Source organism: Ursus maritimus, unplaced genomic scaffold, assembly GCF_017311325.1.
Source record: "Ursus maritimus isolate PB19 unplaced genomic scaffold, ASM1731132v1 scaffold_15, whole genome shotgun sequence".
Taxonomy (NCBI): domain Eukaryota; kingdom Metazoa; phylum Chordata; class Mammalia; order Carnivora; family Ursidae; genus Ursus; species Ursus maritimus.
In genome coordinates, this window is record NW_024423897.1 from 33223658 (window position 1) to 33242888 (window position 19231).

At 41.6% G+C, this 19231-nt stretch overlaps 1 protein-coding gene across 1 annotated transcript in view; it reads left to right on the forward strand.

The window, feature by feature from the left end:
• The first annotated feature begins 803 nt into the window (after positions 1-803).
• The window catches only part of DAB2 (DAB adaptor protein 2), a 50161-nt gene continuing 31733 nt past the window's right edge, over positions 804-19231 (forward strand). Inside the window, exon 1 of the mRNA XM_040630484.1 lies at positions 804-1145. The gene's annotated coding sequence lies outside the window, so the exon portion shown is untranslated. The remainder of the gene's footprint in view (positions 1146-19231) is intronic.

Here is a 19231-nt window from a genome sequence, read left to right on the forward strand (position 1 = left end):
GGGGGGGGGGGAGAACCTAGACATGCTTTTCACAAAATAATTTCAAATTCTTAAAAAGTGACAGAATTTTCTGGGGTATTGTACAATTGTTCATGATTTTAAAATAGGGAGAAGATGACTTCCCAGCTTGTGGAGGTTCGCGAAGCTATGGAGTGCCTTCTGCTGAGCACTGCGTGTCAATATTTTCGAATATTTTATTTCTCATGTTGCGTATTCTTCTTCGAGGTGTAGGGAGCACTTAGTCACGTTATGAGTCTACACTCGGGAGTACAAACGGTGAGGGTCAGGACATCATCTTTGTATCGGAGGCACGGCTTATTTAGATAGCTTATACAGAGGTGGACGTGTATGTTTGCATCCATTTCAGAGTATTGTTTTTATATCTATCAGGATTTTATTTCGTCCATAAATACCGTATGTTTTCCATGTACACACACACATTTCCCAAGTTAAGGGCACCCGCACCAGCAATGCCGGTAAAGGAGCCATCACACGTTCCACCGGAGAAACGGCAGATCGGAGCTGGGAGCCTTGCCTCTTGCCAGGAAAGTCAGGAGTAAAGGCAGCCCTTTGTTCCGAGGGCCCCAACGGGTTAGGAGGATTTTCGTGTGCCACATCGCTGAAGTGGCAACCCGGTGCAGGAATTTGTGCAACGAAGGTCGGGTGGATCCCACCCCTTTCCTGCGGAGTTTCCCTTTCCTGTCCTTATTTGCCCCCTCCCCTGTCCCGCGTCCCCAGCTCCCGGCGGCCGGGGCTCCGACGGCGCCCTCCCTTGTTCGTCCCTCCCCCGCCGGGCCCGGGCCCCCTGCGATCGCCCCCCGCTGGCGGGGCTCGCGAGCGAGGGGAGCCGGGCGCTCTGCGTGGCTGCGGCTCGAGTTAATAAACAGTTAAGTTTGGAAGACTCAGCAGACACGTTGAGGGGGAGTTACCAAGCCCAGGCAGCAAAAACATCCCGGCGCATTCCTGGGGAGTCCTCGGCTGCCAGCATCTGATTAGAACCATATCTCGCCGGGAGTGGCCGCGCGGCTCCGAGGCTCCCGGGCCGGCGGCTATTTAAGCGCGGCCGCCGTGTCGGCTGCGCGGCAGCCCGGAGGCTCGGCGGCGGGAGGGAAGTCATGCTCGCTTCGCGGAGGCGCTAGCTAGCCGTGAGTCGCTTTCCCGTCCTTCCTCCCCTTGGCTCCATTTTTCGCCATCTCCGCCCCTCTTGGCTTTTCCCCCCTTGGGGTGCAGCTCTGGGACTGGGGCGGGGGGAATCTTAGAAAGGAGACCGTACTTGGGGAAACAGCGGTTTTGTGGCCTGACATCAGAGGAATGCTTCCACGGACTGCATTTACCTTTGGGGTCCGGCTGCAGATGTCCAGCTTGTGACATTTCACAAGCGCCTCCCTTTGTGTGTGTGTGTGTGTGTGTGTGTGTGTGTGTGTGTGTGTGTGTGCTTGTTTAAAAGCTCTGCGGGTAACCCTGGTAGAACGCTGGTGTGGCTACTGACTGCCTCATTAACTCCTCCAAGGGTGTTTATTTTTGCCATGTGACAAAGGCTGGGGACCAGGTTTTGTACCCCCCCCCCAGAAGCTTTTTCCTGGTGACTGACAACGTGTGGCAGGAAAATGTGAACTTTGTCTTACACCCGCATTCTTAAGAAAGTATCTGCCCAAGAGACCGAACAAACTTGTTTTAAATCCCTGGAGCGTTTAAAAGGTGTGTTGGCCTGCTTGCTGTAAACTGGCTGGAAAGATTAAGTAAGAATTCTAGAAAAGGGGGAAAAAATGAATGGGTTAAAACCATGGAGCCCCAGTCAGCATAGCGGTTTTCATAGCATAGAGCCGACTCTGTTACTTGTCTCTGCTTCCTTTCCTCTTGCTTGACTCAATTCCTAGCCTGGAATTCGGTCTGCCGTCAATGTCAGCAGGGAACTGTTTGAGTCCAAAGGGAAATTTAACTGGATTAAAAGCACTTAAAGAATCTGGATGTTATCTCCACGCCCTTACCACCCCCCACCACCGCCACCTTTTCCTCTTTCTTTTTAGTTTGTGTTTGGAAGGAAGACAGGCACCCTTGTAAAATGAGAAGAGCAGAAATAAGCTTCCAGACACATGGAAAGACTTAACAATTATGGAGGGGAGACTTCGTGAATAGTAAATGTTGTTATTACACTATAAAGTGACTTAATGAAAAAATTTCTGGCCCTAATCAGGCAAAGCAGGGGAATGGAGGAGAAGGAGGTAAGACAGAGCTAACTCAAACAGAAGTAATGGTTGAAGAACGAAGGCAGCTACGAAATGCCTTCAAGATGTCTGATAAGGCTCTCGGAATGGCTTTGATGGGATTTATAATTGATCTTCCTTACAGGCTTGAGGTTAGCTCCCCACACGGGAGCATCTACTAGCTGTCGTGGAGGGAGGAACTAGCTGGGAATGGGGAGCACTGCAGCTACCAAACGGCTTGTCTCCCTGGTCTTGGACATCGCCGTGCTTGCTTCCTACACCCACAGTCAGACCAGGATTAGGCTACTTTTCTCTGGGCCTGGTGCCCCGCCCACCCCAGGTTCTGCCTCTCCCTCCTTGAAGGGAAACGGGCCTCAATGACACTGTAGGAAAGTTTATTGCCTTGAGAATTCAGAAGTATTTGGGACTGAGCTCTCCGTAACCTTTGGGGAAAAGACTTTTTTGGTGAAGCTCTGGGTATGTGGCAATACACAGTGCCACACTTCACACAACATGGAGTGTGCAGCGTGGACAGTCCCCTGGAGAAAGCACGGAGGAGATCCAGTAGCCTTTTCCAGTGTGTATTTCTGGGACTGATGACTTCCTCTAAATTCCTCATCAGTCTCCCCCTAGGGCAGACTGGATTCTTTTTCCTGTTGGTAAATAACTTCACTTCCCCTTTCCCTTCCCACTGTCAGCTCTGTCCCTTCTTATCCAAACAACTGCCCAGGAAACCAGCTCTCCTCTACGCCAGAGCCTCCTACATGTTACTGGATGGCTAGAACGAATTGCGGGTAGTGGACCGTCCTCCACCTTTCAGCCACGAAACGTACATTGTTGGCATTCTGGTCTTGGATGCAACTGGATCTTCACCTGCGGATGTTAGGAGAGGGAAAGGAGCCATGCATGGCACTTGCTAAAAGCCTTGTCTAATCTGTTGAGGGAGAGTCTGCATTTCCACTCAAGACTTTTGACAGTTTTATATTCAACTAAAAGTCCAAATTCCTGTGCATTAAGTTTATTTGTTGTCTTACTCCAAGAGTTGAATGGACCTTAGTCACCTTGTCTGGGTTGAGGGAGTTGCTTTTAAGACTCTTGTTGGCAGGAAGGTGGTACAGGGACCTCTAGAAACTTCTGATCAGATGGTTGGGGGTGATATTTATTGGCCTGCTTGGCCATACCTTAATTATCTGAAGATTAAGAGAGCAGGAAGGCCTCTGCCTTACTGGCCAGCAGGAGGCTTTGTGGATACGAGGGCAGCAAGTATGTGCTGCTTCGTTTCTAATTCTACCGTAAGCCTGGGCTTGCTACCACTGATATTTTTTATCTGAATGGTTTTGAAGGTATTATGTGTTTCTCTCCCTCAATCTCTCCTGCCTTGGGGATTTCATTGATGCTTTTCTCAAGGACAAGCGAAGATGCCGAAATGTTCGAGCAGGCTGCTGAACACTGGGCTCTCCCGTGTGTCCAGTTGCCCTCATGGCATCAGAACATGCGTCCCCACATGGGAAGGCTTGAGAGCAGATTGGCTGGGGAGTGTCCGTTAACAGACTGAACATGTCAGGTTCTCTGTCCTCCACAAGGAATCAGAACGAGACCTATACTGGCAATAAGAAACACCCGAGCAATAGGATGTGGCATTTTAAAATTCTCCCTGGTGCTGTGTGTACTTCTGAAGTTGAAGCCATGCCACCGAGTCGCAAAGAGGCAGGCCAAAGTCACGTCTAGGTGACGCTGCAACAGCAGGTCGCTGGGCTTCGTGGAAACCTAACTCAGAGTGACGTAGCCCGACTGGGTTGTATGAATCAGAAAGAGAGCAGACCTTCAGTCTCCTCTTGCACAAAAACCACACTAATTTCAGATGCAGGGAACCCGTGATGCCGAGGATGGACATGAAGGGCTGACGTTCACGCCAGTTTCTGCCTCCCCCCCCAGGACAATCAGGTAGTGGGATGAGAGCGTGGGTTCCAGAGTCCTACCGCCTTGACTCAAATCCCAGCTACCCCATGGCTGCTCACATGACCCTGGGCAAATTGCATAACCCCTTGGTCCTTAAGCTTCCTTCTCTGGAGAGAATAAGAGTACCTAGCCCAGTTTGTTAGGGACATTTTTCATCTAATATGCTAAGAATACTTTATTCTCTGTGACCTAGAAATGTGGGTGTTTTGTTTTATTTTTGCCCCCGGAACAACTGAATTATGTGTCTTTGTGAAAACGGAAGGCAGAGTGGAGAATCCCTTCATCAAAATGGGGCGCTGCTCGTCTACCTGAGAACTGTTAATCATTCAAGCACTCAGTATTAGCGAGGCCGGTGTTTGCTGTGCTCACGCTAGAGCAGACAGGGAGTTACTCTGTGTTCTCCGCCTGGAAGCCTGGAGTCTGCTTTGGTCAAGCTGACCTCCCCTGGTCTCACTGAAGTCTCCACCCCCTCTCAGCCTCCCTACGGAGTGGGAGCGTTCTTCCCCAAGTCAGCATTATGGTAGAAGGAAGTGGGAAAGGAGGGACCACCCCTACGAACCAGAGCGACTGGGCTAGAAATAAAGTCTTCCAAGTGCGTGCGGCCCGTCCTATGCTTGCCCACATAGCTGGGCAGGTTGCCATGGTTACTCCCCTTCCCTCATCCTTCTACCCTGGAAGGAAGCCTGCCCCTCTAGGGTGAGCAAAATCTGGACAAATTGCTTCCTGATCTAAAAATGGAAGCTACTTTTTCATTGAGGTAGCCTCTCCTGACTACCTACCTCATCCTTTTCCTCTTCTCAACTTATTTTAATCTTAACACTTAATTGTCTAACGCTTGCTAATTCTTACATCATCAACGTAACGCAACATGAAGGCTTATGAAATTTCAGGAACACAGGAGCTATTGCTTCAGTATTAAAGAAGCCTGGCAGGTTTTCTGTGCTACCGTAACTTGTATAAGCTAGCTAGAGGCAAGTGACCTTTTAACTGCCTTAAACCAGTAAGAATTCTGAGTGAACTCAGCAGGCTGAGTGTTCAGCTGTAAGGAAATTGCCAGAAGGCAGAATGCAGGAGGGCTGTCACTTAAATTTTTAGGTAACCACAGAGTAAGGGAGCAGGTAGAATAGGAAGTAACAATCCTAGAAAAGTGAGATTTAAAACGCTGTTCCACCTGGAATAAATTTGGGGGAGGGATATATGGTTTCACATTTTTCTCTGGATAAAAGGCTGCCTTATTTCTCTCTGATGCACAGTCTTGCTCTGAAATAGACTGAGATCTTTATGTGACAGATGAAACACATAAGCTCCCATTTCACAATCCAATTCATTCAGTCTTTCAAGACTGGACGCTTATACACTCACGTGTATTTCACCGCTAGAGAGAATTCATCTAAAATAGTGGTTCTCAGAGTGTGGTCCCCCGACTAGCAACACTGGCATCATCTGGGAACTTGTTAAAAATGCAAATTCTTGGTCCCCATCCCAGATCCACTGAGCCAAACTCCAGCAGTGGGATTCATCCAGCTGTATTTCAACAAGCCTTCCACGTGATCTAAGAGTAACTTTCAATATTCATTTGTTTTATAATTCCGTTGTTCAGTGGAAAGCATAACAAAGTATGTGGATTCCTACAGTCATGGAAATAATAAAGCAAAGCATTTAAACATAGTTCATTTAACCAGATCTTAGGATGAAAAAGATGAAAAAGCACAGACCTTGACATTGTTCCTGCTATCTCAAGTATTGTTTTCTTGATCCAAGGAAAATCGATATACTCCTTATTTTGTATTATCACCTCACTTCCAAATCCTTTCTCCTCTTTTGGGTTTTTTAAGAGCGTAATTAATCTCCATTTATTAGGAGACTATCCCAGTTACTTCTTTTTAAAAAGATTCTGGTAAACTGGATCATTTTACCCGTGAACCAGATGGTTTTCTCTAACCTATAAAACTTTTTATTTTGTTTTTCATGCAATGCCCAGAGTGCAGATGAAGGCTTGTCCATACTGGTAAATGAATCTACTACACTTGGTTTTTATAGAACTTATGGTTTATAAAGTACCATTCCATTCTCCCATTTATCTTTCACTATAAGTAACTTTAGATAGAAAAGATATCTGTATTTCTTAGTTCAGATATGATCATTACGTATCAGCTTGCTCAAGGTCATAGCATGAGATGGGAGATGAGAGGCAGGATTCAAGCATGACTCTTTCTGATTTAAATCTTGGTGTTTATCTGAATATTTAGTAAGCACCTATTATGTGGATTATGTCGCTAGCCTGGCAATGGAAGAACACCTAGTGAGTGGAAATCTAGAAGAATGTCTACATCACGTGGAACAAAGAATGTAGACTCTGGACCCACATTGGGATGACAGCTATGCCATTTCTTAGGCATGCTGCTCCATGTCCCTGACCCTTAATTGCCTCACCCACCTTGCAAAACAGTCCTAAGAATGACCGATGTTAATCAGAGACTGATGTTTACAGAGATCACACCTTCGACTGAGAAATACAAGGGTGTGATCCAGAATTAGAGAATTGGAATCAGGTCTCAAGGAGGTGACATAGGTCAGGGCTTAAGAGCTTAGACTCTGAACTGCAGATGGCCGTGTCCACGACTCACTTTGCCATTTCGGACAAGAGATACCAGGTCTGAGCTTCGTTTTCTCCATCAGTCAGATGAGTTGCCTCCAAGTTAAAGTTAAGTGTGAAGCCATAAACAAATGCTTTCTCAGAGCTGCTGCTTTAGAAATGCACCCGCTCTGGACCTACAATTCTCAGTGCAACAATTCGGCTGATATTTGGAAAATACTCTTGCTTTAATTGTTTGTGAGCTTGAGGCAAGCTAAAATCTAGAGATGAACACATTTCAGCTGAAAAGTTAGAAGACCTTCTTTCTTGCACACCTTGAAACTATTGAATGTGAGGGTCGAGCAGGAGAATGTGGCCATGCTTCATAAACCAGTACGGGCCCACAAATATTAACTCTTAAGGTACCACTTAAATCTCATCTGGGCAGGACAATTCAGTCCTCCTAAGGTCTAGAGTTAATCCGTACTCCGAGAACTGGAAAGTGATGAATGGCCTCACTAAATGTGTCCATATTGGATCTGGCTGCCCTCCTTGTTCTAAACGTTTCGCACAATTGACCACACTTATTTTCTGTATTTTAAGTGTCCGATTAGGGGTCCAAACCTGTTTGAATCTTCTGTGATATGTACTGCAGATGCCAAAGTGCGTTCTGTTATCATTGAGTTGTCATATGCTCGAACACCTGTCAGAGGCCTGGCAAGGTTATATGAAGAATGCTGGGGGCGCCTGGTTGGCAGAGGGGCGCCTGGGTGGCAGAGTCGTTAAGCGTCTGCCTTCGGCTCAGGGCATGATCCTGGCGTTCTGGGATCGAGCCCCACATCAGGCTCCTCTGCTATGAGCCTGCTTCTTCCTCTTCCACTCCCCGTGCTTGTGTTCCCTCTCTCGCTAGATGTCTCTATCTCTGTCAAATAAATAAATAAAATCTTTAAAAAAAAAAAAAAAGAATGCCGAGCCAGTCTGGCTTTGGGGTACAATGTTAATCCAGGGGGGAAACATATAACCGACCTCTAGATCAGAGGATCAGAAGCGGGAATTTCTTAGTTCTTCTGAGTAGTTGTGCAAATATTTGTCCTTTAAAAGAAAGTCTTAGCTGTGCTTTAATTACATTAACACTGGGCGGTGGTGGTGGTAGTATTTTTTGTTTTTGTGTTTGGGTATTTTCTTTTAAACCTTTGCTTCTAAAGTTAAACACCTTAAGTGCAATCCCATTTTTGAAGTAGGAAACAAATATGTAACTGATCGAATAGGCTCTTCCATCCACAGCTGACTGATAATAAGGAGATTTAATAACAATTTCTGCTTGGACCAAGGTTTACCTGTAACTGAAGCTTTTCAGAAACATACATATTGACAATTGACAAACAGTTGAAAAGCTGATTTTATTCAATGGTGAAGCTGTCTTCTGAAGGGTATCTTGTTGCATAGATGCTTGTTTGGTGCCTGTTAACTTGTTCTTTGGGGATTTCTGGTTTATTCAGCTTGTCTAAAGTTCTCAATTACTAAAGGTTAGCTGTGATTGAAAGTTGGTTCATAATATTGACCTGACACCTGCTAGCAGACCCGCAAATGCCAACAATTGATGCTTATAAGAAATTTCGAGAAAATGACACATACTCAACTAATATGTGGTTTTATTATAATGAAGTGCTGCGGGTAGGGTCCAGAAAAGAAAAGGACACCAGTGTGATAATGGACTTAGCTTTTAAAAGAATGGTAGATGTCAGGTAGAAGAAAAATGCATCCTAAGAGAAGCACATAAGCAAATTATGCAGGTGCATGTCCAAAGACACAGACTGGCCAGTTTGACCAAGAGAAAGTACAGATGGCAGAGAGGAAAGAGCTGGATTTGGAAAGGAGCGATGGATTGCGCTGAGACTTGGATAGAAAGACAAAAACTTTAGTCCGTATTTGTCATGCAATAGATCTCTTTGTTAAATCAGGAAAACAAAATGCTGACTCAGGTAAATTCGCCCAGCTCTGTTGATAGAATGAATTTGAGCAGAGATCGTTTAACAGTTGAAGAAAAATCTATATTTCATGACAAATCAACAATGTAGAGAAAAGATTTGCTTAAGAGAATATTACGAGGCAAATGGAAAATATGTGTTACCTCTAATGTTGTAAGTGCACTACTCTTTACCAAACTATGTGGGTATCGAAAAGTAGGACCTGACCTCAAAATTTCATTGAATTGGGNNNAGAGTTCTGTATGAATCAGAGGGCAACGATAGGTCATGGCAAGTGTAGAAAAACAGTAGGCTGGTGAGAGGTCAGTGAAGATTCCCCTGAGGCAACACACCTTGCGTGGACTTTGAATGATGGGAAGGAATTCACGTAGGTGAAGGCAGTAAGTATTACAGCCTAAGGACGCAACACAAGAAGGCACGGTGTGTGTGTGTGTGTGTGTGTGTCTGTGTGTCCAGGGCAAATGGAAAAGATTAGCTTCTCTAGGGAACAGGTCTCTATATATAAATATGGAGAGAGAGAGAGAGAGATAGAGAGATACCTGATTAATATAAAATCAGGAAGGCCATGAGGTCTAATAGGGCATTCCCACAAGAATTCAACCATAAAAGTAGGTCAGTTACAAGTGGTTTCTTACAACTTAGATTCTCGTTGGACTTCTTTGAGAAGGTGAAGGAAAAATTCATCCCACAAAGAGTTTCTTCACTTCAAGTGTTCTAAATATCTTAAAAAGTTCTTATGTTACGTGTACAGAAAACACCAAAATGACACTGTAATACGAGTTGGCGAATCGTGAGGGACAAGATACATGATATAAGGAAGTATTGCTTTTTTGGAAACAGGAACTTGGGATGGCGATGAGGCAAGATTAGGGAAAAATACTAAAAATAATTTTTAAAAATTTTTGGTGGGGAGGGAGGAGGGGAGTGGACATAAAGGATAGTTCTAGAAAATAGAGGGTCACGGGTTTGCCAGATTCGGTAGACATGCGAACAGTCTACGATAAAATCTTAGTTTTGTGCTAAACTACAGACAGTACTGTTATTGATCTTTTAGGCATATCCACGTACAAAATACATTCTGTAGTTCTGTTTCCAGATAGTGTATAGAGATACAAATGTTCAACTTTCTGTATAAGAACTCTTTAATAGAAACAAGGGAAGCAACTCTGTTCTGTTTCAGGGTCTGGACTCTTAAACTTCATGCCACCAACACTTGTTTAAGGGCTTCCTATTTGCATTGATAATAAAGTCCAAGTTTTTAGAGACTGACATTAACCTGGTACTATCGGATACTCCCTTTCTAATGCTCTTGTAAGTAGACGATGTTACTTAAATACCAAAGCCACTTTTGGGAGTGGCCTGGTTACATTTTCATTATATTGTTTGATTAAAATCTGTGATTCAGTAGTTTTGCCTGATCTATTGTACTCAGAAAATCTGATTATTAAGAGTGCCACAGAATGTGTTTGTTTCTAGATTACCGAGGTTCATGTCAATTCTGAATTGCTTGCCCTTCTGAAGTGACAAAACTGAACGCCAAGTGAGCAGAGTGCTTCTTTCTGGTGTTTATGAAAATAACGTTGATTCAGAAATTTGGATAACTTTTCAGAAATCATCATTGACGTTCTTTAATAACCGAGCGTATCACAAGATTCTTTCCTCCTGCGGGCTCTGTCACACAGATGCTCTTCCAGGCTGTAACACGGTTCTAGAAGACTCCCAAACATTGAACGTAAATATCGTCCATCTAATTCGTGATTTAAGTTAATGTCATCATTTTAAAACTGTCTTTTGGAGAGGGTAATTAAACCCTTAAGACCAAATTTGCATCTTTCCACGGTTGATTTAAATAAGAAAGCAATTTATATAGGATTCCTTGAAGTAGTACTGATTTTGCTCTTATTAAACATTATTAATGGCAATGAGGCTTTCTACCCTAATCAGAAACATTTCCTTTAAAAAACTTAGCACCGATTGTAACTATTATGTGCTTGTTCTCTCTCCTCTGCCTATATGGTAAGCCCCTTGAGAAGAGAGGCCTCGTCTCTCTCAGCACTGTATATATAGCAGAGTGAAGCACTTGGCACACAGTAGGTGTTCAGTAACCAATAACCAGATGGCCAAGTGAATGAGTGACAAGCTGCTCTCATTTGCAACATTGATTGTGATTTATTACAGAGTGGGCAAAATGGGAAACTCCAGCTCACCTTATCATCTGCTGGTATAAGTAAAACAGTTTTGAATCTTTTTTTTTTTTTTAACTTAAGGTTATTTATAATGAGTAACATCCATATGTTCCTCTAGTTTATATCTGCTCAGGGCCTGAGAAAGGCAGACAAGCTGTTACTGAAATTCTCCAGATGGTATGGTCTTTTCAAGCCCTTGGGTTAACTTCTACCAACGGAGTATTCACAGCTCATACATCGATCTGACCTGATGGGTGTAATCACCTGGCTAATAATTATCGTAGTGGTGAATAGTTTCCAACCTGATACTTCACCCAAGGACAACTTCTTATTCTCCTTCTGTTTCTTCTTTTTAAAGTTGCCACTAAACTGTTTCCTAAAAAACCCAATAAAAATGGAAGGAATAGATGAAACCTTTGGCACAAGCACTGGTTAATTAATATTATCCCTTAACACAATTTCTGCCAAAATAAAAAGAAACCTGTTTTTTAATTAGCATAATGCAGCTGTAATGTGGGTAAGGATGTGATGTCCTTTAGGCTCCTTAAGATGCCTGAACTGGGTTGCCAATTCATTACTGTTCCACAGACCCCAATGTGTCCCAGGAAAACAGCCTAAAAACCAATAGACCATACACTGACCAAGTTTTAAAACCCAGCATAGAAGAATTTTTTCAAATCCTAGTGACCATTTGATCCAAACTTACTGTTCATTTTTTAATACGTCAGAAGTTTTTCTCAATAACTCTGGATGTAAGTATCAGTGAATGATGCCCAAGTCGATAGTTCAAAGCTTATAGTGGGCAGCATTCTATATGCTTTAGACATGCATGTGTTCATTTTGTAGGTTCTCTTAGCTTTTGAGTTTAATTTCACATGACTGAATTCTAAAGCACCCTCATTTCTATCTGTAACCCAAAGTAGACTGTAGATTTACCTATGTTTTAAATATTACTATCTGGCAAATTAGCTTGTTTCTAAGGAATTTAATTTTAAAAATGCAGAAAGGCACATGTCACCCTAATATCACTATTCGAAATGCATAAGAAGCAGAAATCTGTCTCTCACCGTGCTCACTACCTTCTTAACCAGCATTTCCTTGGTACTGATCTTTCTAGTCTTTCAAGTTATATGGAGAACATATATCAAATGGGGGAAATGCTGTATAATCCGCTTCAAATGAGAAGCTATAACGATGTGACTATTTTAGTCGGTAGCTGCCTTTTATAAAGGATACTCCTTTAGGTGATCACATTTCAAAATACCAATTCACCTATATCAGCGTTTAGAAAACTGGCATTATGGGAATTCTATTTTTAGGATAAGATGGATCTTCTTAGAATGAAGGTTATTAGACATAATGGTCTTTGATTTTTTTTTTAAGCTACCTTTAGGACACTTGGTTTATTTGAAGTTTGAGGGTCACCACACATCATAGCTTGGCAAGATGGGATAACCTTGGATCTGACATTTGAGATTGTTAGACCTTAACCTTTCAATTAAAATACTTTGTTTCCAAAAGATTAGCCAAGTATTAAATGAAAAAAACGGCAGTGTCGAATCACTGAGTGGCAAGTTCATGCAACTATCATACTACGAAGCGATGTGACTCTTTGATGCCATGGTCCATACTCAGATTTGTGGCCACCCCGGCCTCCACACCGTTGCTCAAAACCTCAAAGTCTTCCCAGTACCGTCTAGACATAACGTAGTTCTGAAAATTCACTCTAATCCAGTTTGACCCAACTTTCAACCTTTTCCCCTCGTATCACCCAGCACGGTCCTGTATTCTAGCCAAGCTGACATAAATATCCTTTACTCACTGCTATCAATTCCTCTTTCCTGAAAGTGTTTTCTGGCTAATTCACATTCTTCCAGTCTGAAGAACTGAGTTTAATTCTCCCTTTTTGCCTGTATAACTCTAAAACAAAGAAGTTAAGAGCATATGTATTAGCCCTGTGGGATTTTTAGGGGGTTGGTTGACTTTTGTACTTCACCTTCTCTCCAGTCGGGTAGGGATGATAACACTTCCCCCATAGCATTAAATGAGAGTTTAAGCATCATATATCACACTTGGCATATAAAAAAATCCAATAAATTTAACTTACAAAAATATGGCATTCCTTCTGGTTTCCTAACAAACCTGTTTAAGCCATCACCAACCTTGCACTTTCCATCCACTCTGCTCTCTTTTTATCCAGAATATTTATCACCTTCTGAAAGACTGTAATCCATTTATGTGTTTCCCTGTAATCCATTATGTGTTTCCCTAAAAAGGAATAGATCTTTATCTTGCTCATTGACATATCCCAAGCTCTGAAGAGTGCCTGGCACATAGTAGGGACACAGATTTATTACATGAATTAGCTCACATTTGGGGGTAAACTTCATTTTCAGTCTCTAAATTATAGTGATTTTGAGCAGAGATTAATCACCAAACCCCATATGCTCTGAATAAAATAATAATGATAATAATAATAAATTTTTTAAAAAGCTGGCAGTATTTGAAAGCCTTCTTAATCTTCTAATAGTGTAACTTCAGGGCAAAATCTAGGGTAGCCAATGACTTCCCATTTGTATAGTCACTCTGGCTAGGCATGGTGTGAAATGGATGACAGGGCTTTCAGAGTCGAAAGGAAAGGCATTTGTTTTTAGCCTTTCAAGGGACTTTCTTAGATGTAGGTGCAAATATAAAATGGAACTTAGGGTAGGGAACCTCAACACTGGAGGGACTGACCCTCAGAAAGAAATTTTAATTACATCCACTTCTGATAATTAGCCTTAAAAGTAGAACTTCCGGGGCGCCTGGGTGGCACAGTGGTTAAGCATCTGCCTTCGGCTCAGGGCGTGATCCCAGCGTTATGGGATCAAGCCCCACATCGGGCTCCTCCGCTATGAGCCTGCTTCTTCCTCTCCCACTCCCCCTGCTTGTGTTCCCTCTCTCGCTGGCTGTCTCTATCTCTGTCAAAAAAATTAAAAAAAACAAAATCTTTAAAAAAAAAGTAGAACTTCGCTTATGTTAGTGGGACTAAGAAAATTTAGTCTTTAGTGTTGTTTCTCTCACTATTTTCTTTGGTGTAACTCATTATCTCCATGCTCTGTAGTTTGTTAAGGACTGCTTCCTAGTTTAAAAAAAAAAAAGTAACAACTATAAACATCCCTAATTTCAGATTTTGCTGCACTAGAAGGCATCTGTGGGGTATAGAAGGGCTTGATCATTAGTTTTTTGAGGATTTGTTTTAACCTCCTTGTCTACAATATTGAATCTTTTTAATAAAGATTGGATTAGGAACTGAATAGCAGCTTTCAAAGAAGACTTGTCTTTGCACAGAGCTACAGAGTTCAGCTGAGGAAATGAATGATCTAATTACATTCTCTGACGCTAAAAATGCCGACATTCTAAGACCAGAAAATAGCAGATGCCACCGTGAATCTGTCCAAAGCTTCTAGAACTGGCTCGAGTTACATTTATTTAATGACTATAATCGGGATAATAAAGAGAGACTACACAAGGGGCACCAATCTAATCACTTCTATCCATCCCATGGTTGCCGTAGTATTTAAGTGTCAATTACTTAGCAAGCACAGAATTTTGCAACAGGTCATTACTAGTTCGGAAACTAGACGAGATTGTTCTAAAAGTTAATGAAACATGTTGCTTAAATATTACATTTCTTATGAACCAGGGAAACTTCCTTTACAGTGAGTCATTGATGTTGACATTCCCGCGTAGGCTAACCAGAAGCCTTTTCGTAGTTCAATAAAAATAGGAATATCTCATAATGGGCCAGGAGATCTCAGTGAAAGCCCAGCAAAGTGGCATGTCATAAGCAACCATTGCTACTAGTTCATCTTATGCTAGAACTATAGACCCAAGTGTCACCCCCATGTTTTATCATCTTTAAAAAAAAGCCCAATATGGATGCTGTACGTTTAAGAGGCCTGGGAGAAGGAAGAACTCTCAATCCATCTGCTTATTCTGGGAAAGGCTCCTGTGGTAAGTCAGAATTTTTTTTTTTTTTTACCAAGTTCTTGCTTTAAAACAAAAGCTTGCCCATTAAAGGATCCTTGGGTCTCTGAGTGTTAGGCAGGTATATGAGTAATAACTTAACACAAAGGAAAAATACTTGACACAATGTCTAGCCAAAGCTCTGATAAGTACAAAACAGAATATACTTCAAACATTTCTAGCACAACTGTTAGACAGTAGTAATCTCACTATTAACTTAAAACATATTCATTTAACATGGAAGGAGTAGAGGATTAACCAGCATTAGAAAGCTATCTGCAGCTGGAGATGACTTTGAATAACACATTTTAAAAGACACAGACATCGATCCAATAAGTGAGTCTTTAGTCTAGAAAACCAGAAAAACTAGATTGTCCTAGTATATAAATTTATCATCTCAAATAAGTTAAGCCCTTTGGGGGAAATAGTGATACCTTTGGCACCATATGAATTGATGACTTGTTTAGTTAATTCATTTATTGCTTTTTAAAATATCCAAACTGAGCTGTTTATCAGGCTAGCAGTATAGGTTTATAAGAAACAGCATATTACATTGACTATAACTTCACATAAATATAAAGTAAGACACTACTTCTTCAGTCTTGTAGAATACTAACTAGATCAAAAATAAAACAAACAAAATCATATTGTGGTTGGGGAAAAAATAGCACTTTTCTAGGCTCTTCAAAGTCAGTGGTTAATGCTACCTCAGGAGCTTATCTTAAAAAGGAACAGAAGTAAATGAATGATTCAAGACTCGAGCCTTTGGAAATGTTGTCTAATGACATAACCAGGATAATTTTCTTAGATATCTTATTTTCATGCAGCAAATCAAAACAACTTCTTTTTTTTTTTTGTTCCTTCTCCTAGCCCTGGAATGATATTTAATGTCAGAAAAGATAATGTAAGAAAGCAACCCAGTGGAATATGTAAGTTAGAAAATCTTCCAAGTCACTCTTTAAGTCCTAGAATAAACTTTTTCTTAAATCTGTACAGATTAAGGTCTTTTCCTTGTGTTTTTTTTTTAAATAATTTTTTATTATGTTATGTTAGTCACCATACAGTATATCCTGAGATTTTGATGCAATGTTCCATGATTCATGATTTGTTTATAACACCCAGTGCTCCATGCAATGCGTGCCCTCCTCACTACCCATTGTGTTCTTTGATTACTATAACTAAGGAAGAAGATGAGTAAGTTATATCTTCATTTTGTAAGAACACTTAGTTCTCTGAAATACCACCCTCTGTTTTAATCTTGTTGGTAGAAGTCACTTCAATGACTTGCCAAAGGTGGTATGGAAATGGACTGTCTGAAAGCTTCTTTGATTAGGAACATTGTTTAACGTTTGGGATCACATAGAGGTGGCTTTTTGCTGAAGGCTCTAGTAGATACAAGACTCCCTGCATCACTTTTCCGAACTTGCTGATTGTGCTTCATGATTCCTAAGGTAGCTGTCTAGCTGTGTTTGTGGAAGGGAGGCCCAGTGAATGGTGAGACTTACATGATTCTAACAGGCATAATTTCGATTACATTTACTTGGATTTATAGAGAGAGAGTTCATGAAACAAAACCCGTCTCACGTGCTTAGGCTTTGTAAGCGAAAGTCTGACATTGAGCGGTAGGTTTTCTAATTGCAGCTGGAACTTCCCCGCTCATCTATCTGTGCTGCGAAAGGACCCTATACATTTATTGTTTGAAGTAATTGCTTCAATTGTACAGCAACTAAAATCCCCGGTCTGCCTCCTTTAGCATGGGTTAATGTGCTACCTCGACTATTCCCATCCTTCAGCTTAATTTAAAAATGCACTTACTTTTTCTCACTGCTTGCTTGGTCCAATAGCATTTCCGAAAAGAGGACAGAATAATGACGGAGTGTGCACGTTAGCTCAATGGTACTCGTGCATTTTTGCCATCTTGTGCTCACCTGCAGCAGCTTCTTGGAAAATTTGTAGATAAACACAGTTTCCAAGCAGCTAGTCTAGCTATTTCAGGACCTTTTTTGGATCCTGCCACCTAAATTTTCCAGCCTTGAGTAGTAGTAGTAGTATCACCTCAAGAAGCAAGAAAACAAGTTGGCAGACTCACCTTTCTCCTTGTCTACCAGAACCCTGAAATCTCCTAGGGATTTCTTAGCTGTTAACCTATCAAATCTGGTCAGCAACCCAGAAGTAATGAGCCTGTATTCTTATTTCTCCCAGAAGAGTTCCCCTGGCCTTTTAGATAGTGTCCTGCACTTGCTAACCTTCCTGATATCAGGAGGGGAGAGGGTTGGTTATCAGGTTGCTGGTCCTATGCAGACCTGAAATTGGACAAATAAATAGAAAGTCTCTTTTTATTTTGTAAATGATTCTTTTTGTCTTCATCTTATTTAAAAACAACCAAGTCTTTTCTAAGGGAAATCAGCTAAGTTATGAAGAACCATCCGTAAAGTGGTAATTGATGTATCAAGCACACAGATCACAAAAAGTAGTTTTAAAAACACATATATTCTTAACCATGGGGGTTAGCAGGGTCCGCATCATCCTTAGAGATGAAGCATGAATGCCCTGTTGGAGGTGGATATCTGGCCCAACTAGAAAAGGTCCTATCAGACATGGAAATGTGAGCCAATGGTAAGTTTCTCGTGGAAGGTTAATGCCAGCTCTAAGGGGGTGTTGGGCGCTAAAACAAAGGACATATTCTACTGGAAAGGCCACCTAGAACTCAGAGAGGACATATCAGGGTGAGACCGCTTAAACGGATCTGGTGTTGTGTCTACATAGCTATAAGAACTTTTTTTTCATAGTTTTGGTCTATGTACAGACAGAGAGAGAAAAAGAAGTTCTGCCTGTCCGTATACAATTACGACACATACACCGCAGTTCGACTTTTCTGTGCTGATGGTACAAGGCAGCTGGATTCTTGTTCCTTTAAGCTCCTCAAAACACAGCTTGTCTCTGAAACATGAGTTGTGGAAAGGTACAGAAACACTCAAGCACTGGCTTTGAGGATTATATAAATGTGGGCCTCTGCCTGGAAAGGAAAACCACATTGGGATTTAATATAATTCAGCCAGGCTATTAAAGAAGAAACCAAATATCAGGCAATGTTTCTTGCCTTGGAAGAGGAAAAGTTTAAGATTACCTGCTTGCTTTTAAAGTGCTCTGCTGTAGTATATCATAAAATAATTCTACTGGAGTACGTGGCACTTCATTCTTACTTATGTTTAAAATACAGATGGTTCTAAATAACATGCTTTCTTTAGCTCTGCGAACATCCACGCAGACTTTCAAGACGACTGTTGTAACGTCACTACAGTAGAAAGTGGACTGTGTTTAACAATTAGGATTTATAGTACAAGTATCATAGGTGAAGGGCTCAAAGGAAAAAATTATTGTATCCTGAAATCCACATGCTAGATAGGCTGTACACCCATTTTGACTTAATTCAGGATTATTTCATATGGGAACCAGAAAGCACAACGTGATGTCGTGTGTTTTAGGACACCAACTAAGATTCATTTCTATGATTTATTTTAAAACTGGCTTGCGGCTAGAAAGAGGAGCTTGTTTTGCTAGCTAACCTAACTTGAGAAGAATAGACATGAAAAAAATGAAATACTTGCTGGTCAGTTTGGTTAGATATACATATATGTGAGGGAAGACTGTTGAAAAAGTTATGAATAGGAGCGCCTGGGCGGCTCAGTCGGTTAAGCATCTGCCTTCGGCTCAGGTCATGATCTGGACATCCTGGGATGTTAGCCCGGAATCAGGCTCCCTGCTCACCGGGGAGTCTGCTTCTCCCTTTCCCTCTGTGCTCTCTCTCTCACTCTCACTCTCTCTCTCACTCTCTCTCAAGAAAATAAATAAAGTCTTTTAAAAAAGATAAGAAAAGAAAAAGGTCTGAATAGTGTCAGTGTATTGGCCTAGGAATCAAATGGTACAATGACAGTCCTTTTCCCTCACTCGGTTCATTAGCTTTTGGACTACTTTTTTCCTGCAAGGTAATATCCGTTATACATTTAAATGCCAAATTCAAAGTAAAAGTCATATGTTTACTGTGTTTTTGTACCAGTTCCATAATGCTTCTCCTCAAATCACTGCCCCAAAGGCCCTGCAATAAAAAATTTCTAGAGGCTTCCATGTTAGCAGTGGTGGTTTTTTTTTTTTTTACATTTAAAACCCTAAAATTGTTCATATAAATTGTTCATTCTTTAGAATACCCCCTTCCCTTGGTTTAGGATGAGAGGAAAGCAGACTGAAATATAGTATCCTACTTTACCATTTAATAGTACACAATAGAGTTCTTCTAAATTCAGATTTTAAAAC